Source organism: Bombina bombina, chromosome 1 (assembly GCF_027579735.1).
Source record: "Bombina bombina isolate aBomBom1 chromosome 1, aBomBom1.pri, whole genome shotgun sequence".
Lineage (NCBI taxonomy): Eukaryota > Metazoa > Chordata > Amphibia > Anura > Bombinatoridae > Bombina > Bombina bombina.
The window spans coordinates 448,913,302-448,918,021 of record NC_069499.1 but is presented as its reverse complement, the minus strand read 5'-3'; the positions used below and the strand labels follow the sequence as shown (position 1 = coordinate 448,918,021).

General features: G+C 32.9%; 1 long non-coding RNA gene across 1 annotated transcript; it reads left to right on the top strand.

Annotated features, from left to right (window-relative positions):
- Window positions 1–413: 413 nt before the first annotated feature.
- On the top strand, window positions 414–2,554 carry LOC128638236 (uncharacterized). The gene is made up of 3 exons (XR_008399073.1): window positions 414–557; window positions 1,263–1,318; window positions 2,509–2,554. It is a non-coding gene; the product is annotated as an uncharacterized LOC128638236 (long non-coding RNA).
- The last annotated feature ends 2,166 nt before the right edge of the window (window positions 2,555–4,720 follow it).

Below are 4,720 nucleotides of genomic sequence, written 5' to 3'. Positions count from 1 at the left end.
TATTTTGACTTTATTGCCCATTTCAATGTATAACAGATAAGCAAACACTGTCCTAACTTTTTAACAAAACATATTTATTTGTTACATAAATATATCTTACATGCATTTAAAAAAACAATTATAACCTGTGTATATATATATATATATATTTATATTAATCTATACATATCTATAATATATAATTGAAAACTATAAAAATCCGAGGTACAGGTCAGGCACTGGCAGTAATTTCTAATAGATCCGCTGGTATTCTTTTGATATTAAGAATCAGATGCAAATTGTAAGAAATCCTTATTTTGAAAGAAAGTCATTATAATTTTTCTAATTTTTCTTTTTTGTAATTTTCTAAACCAAAAATGTTTTTATTGGATTTCTAGGTATTATGATTGCAGGGCGCTGGTCAAGAGGAAATTGTCAATAATGCACTCCGCATCCAAGACGGTGCTTTTTAACAGTTGGGAGAAAGAGGTCCCAGGAGAAACTACTTCCAGAGGCTGTTGTCACAGGTGTCCAGAGCGCAAGTTGGACAGACAAATCTGTCAGGCAACAGAGAGCTGGTGAGTAAAATGAAATATACGATTACTTTGAGTATATGCATGGGGGTTTAATTAAAAAAATAAAAAATACAAGGGAATAAAGTTGAAGACAAGACAATCTATTTGTCCTTTGTTACAATTTACTATTCCAGATTTTTTTTTAAAACAAATAAAGAAAGACCCATATCTGTAAGGCAACGATCATGTATGAGAATGATGGGAGTTGCATTCTAGCATACATAGTTACATACACAATGTCATAACTCAACTCCCATCATCCACATACATGTCTTGTGTATGTGATTTATGTATGTGAAAGATTTATATATCATCTCTCTCCATCACCATGGCCATTCTTTTGTGTTCTCCACACTCCCCTATGCCCCTTCCTTTTTTGTTCCCCTATATCCTTTCTCCTCATATCACCTTTCTTCTCTTTCCCTCTCAAGGCCCTTTATTTTTCCTTTCCCTACCTCGCCAATACCTGAATTTCACATGCTGTGGCCTTTGTATCCTTTTGGCTGTAATGTGACTTCAATGATTTAAAATAGCAAATATCGACCGGCACATGTAAATGCCAATTTTGGGTGGCGGCCAACATATTATATATATATTTCACTACCCTGGATATGGTTGTTTAAAATCACTATTCATTCATCACTACTAACTATTCTTCACTAATACACGTGTTAGACTTACCTGTCTCTTCACCTTGATGTTTTCCAGATCACCAAAATACTCTGCAGTGCTATCAGCCCCAAGCACGCCTCAGCCTAGTTCTGGTAAGTACCTAAATAGGAATACAAACATAGGTTTAGCAAAAAAATCATCGATTGAACAGTAAAGTTTTACTCCCAGAGTATTACAATCAAATAGTACCCTGTCCCAGTTCCTTGGTAATGGTCCAACCTGTCTAGCCCTGTAACCTGTTTCTTGCCAAGTTTCCGTGATCAAGTGTTGTGCTTAAAGGTATAACGAACCCAAAAATGTTATTTAATGATTTCTTTCTAGAATCTGCTAGAGCAGCAAATTAATCTACTTTATAATTTGATACTCAATTTTTCTTTTTTCTATTATTATCTTTATTTTACAAAGCATTAATGTAAGCCTGGCCCCCGGATATTTTTTTTGTTTCAAAACCATGCATAGCGGCATTACGCTTGCTTACATTCTTAATTTATAAATTAACAATAAGACAACCAAACAAATGTTATGATAGGACTATAAATTTATAAAGCTGCTTTACATTTCATGCTCTTTCAAAATATTGAAAGTCAAATATTTGGTTTATTATCCATTGTATCACGATTTTCATCTACTGACTTTCATCAGCCTGATAATGAATCTGCCGTCCATCCACTTGTTGAGACTATCAGCTGACCATTCTCAGCCAAATGTATGGCACACTATTCACCTTTTCATGAAATTATTTATTTATTTATTTTTGTTTATAAATTGCTTTATTTCCAAAAATGTTTATTATAAAAAAGAGTATAGACTCATTAACTTTTTAATATAAATCCCTTATGAAGTGATAGCAGTAGGTAATGAAAATGATGTAATTAAGATTTGCTAATGCACATGATCAAATAACACGTTATGTATTATTGTATTGATCCAAATTTTCAGGCAAATTAAAACCTATACATAAATAAATAGTGGAAATGAAAAAACTGTTTTGTAAAATTAAGTAAAATGATATAGTCCTTCAATCCCATAGCCCATAGGTTGATATTTCATACATATTCTTTTTGAGTGCTGTGGTAATCCTTGAAATAGAACTCATGTAAAAAAAAATTATTGTCTGGATGAAAAATGAACCGGTATCATTGAAGGACAATATGCTCAACCTTTTTTTTTTTTTTACACAATTGTTTTTGCAATCAAACTAAATATTGATGTCATCACACAAACTTATTATGTCTAATTTAGTATACCTTGACTTGGGCTGATTTTATTCTATCTTTAACAGCAACTCAGATCCCACCAGTAGCAGCCTCTGGAAGTAGAGATATGTCCACTGCTCCTCCACGTAAGTTATGACAAACTGAAAATATAAAAAAACAGGACAGCCAATCATTAACTGTACATTTTATTGAAAAAGGCTTTACTATAGAAAACAACATCAGCTACAAATAATTTATTATGCGATATTTCTAAATATAATTGGGAAATCGAATATGAATTTTAATTAGATTTGAGAGACAGAACTAAAATATGTCCATCCTGGATATTAAAATATATTTGAGAGAATAATGTATACAATTTTGTGGATAGTCTGTTGCTGTGCTTTTCTTAGATATAATGAAAGAAAACTTTTAGGGAGAGTCATTCTCTTTCTGTACAACATGTCCACAAATCCATTGGTTTGCATACAACCAAATCATAACATTTGATTACTGTTTCAACTATTTCAGAACTACGAGGCATGTCTGCAGGGGGAGCCATGCCAGTGAACTTCATTCACCAGTCATTTCTTTAGAGGGAAGTGATAATGGAGTAAATATTTATCAAACAAGCTTCTCACCATCAAAAGTGGGCATTGTCCAACCATCTTTCACAGATTATGCCCCCAGTGTGGAGGAGCAGCATGGGCAGACACTGCAGAATCCACTACCTCAACAGCAACCAGCAGACCAGCCAACAGAACAGGCAACACAAAATCGGTATAGCCAGACGGAGGAGTTACTTCTTGAAAATTTATTAGCAACCAAGAGGTTGACACAAGCTGTGGAAAATATGAGAAATGATTTACATAGACACATAGACAGTGCATTAGCCTGTGTCAACCAAGAACAACGCCAGGCGATGGATCATATGCGTCAATCCATTTTGGACGCTATTTATCGACAACGTCAACACAATGCTCCATTGCATGACACATAGATTGAAGCTTAATATTAATAGTAATTTTTATGTCTCCCTCCCACCCTCTATGTATCTCATGTTTTGAGAACAGTGCTATGAAAATAAGAAAATGCACTTACATTGTTTTTGGTGTTAAATGTTTGTCATGTATTATATAATATATATATATATATATATATATATATATATAAATTATATACATAAATGTTATTTGAATTTGGCAGCCCTCTTTCTAATAGTTGTAATAAAACTGTACAATTTCCCGATCTATGTGTGTAATTTAATTTTCACAATTTAAATGGCCACTTAGTCTTTGAGGCATACATATATATAAAGAGCATGTAGTATGCTATGCATGAACCCATATGTTGTGTCGGTTGGAGACTCCTGGTTAGTACCCTATAAAAAATACCACTGAATTTGACCTTAAAGGAAACATAGTGTATCTGATTCAGAATCATGAAATCTAACTTTTGGATTTAGTGATAGTATCCCTTTAATGTTGATTACTTTAGAGACAGATTCATTAATGAACCTAACCAATCTGAATTTATTTTTTGTTTGTTTTAAAACATATGTATTGCAGATATAAGGGGACACAATTCATACTCCAAAATACATTGGAAATTTTAAAGATGACAGAAGATATATCCATAAAATGGACCGTCAAGAAAGCTTTACATTGACTATGTAAGTAGATATGTATATATATATATATATATATATATATATATATATATATATATATATATATATATATATAATACCGTCCATCTAGCTGTGTTACCCTCCTAGGGACATCCGCCTGGGTGCAGAGATGCAAAGTATAATCCTCAAAAATGAAATGCACTCACAGGTCTTTTGGCAAAGTGAAAACAAAGTCTTGTTTATTGATGAAACGTTTTCAGGGATATCTTCCCCTTCATCAGCATAACATACAAGTGAAAATGTGACCAATATATACATGCACACAAATTAAGAATAAAAATTAACAAGCAATACCTGTGTGAAATCAGTGAACACAATCACCACAGCATCATGCTGGAACGCAAGCCATGCGTTCCAGGTAATGTGAAAAACCGGAAGTGCTGTATATTCTTGTACTTTCGGTATGTGAATGTCAAAAAAACATTAATTCAGATCTAAATAAATCGAATTGTAAATTTATACAATGAATTTACATTGAAGTGCACATCCATCCTGGAGAACCAAATCCCAATGTGTTCAGATGTGTAATGATCAGTTTGTGAGATCGTAAGTAACATCGGTACCAACAGAGTGCATAAGATAAGCATTTGTACGTGTATTATACAAAT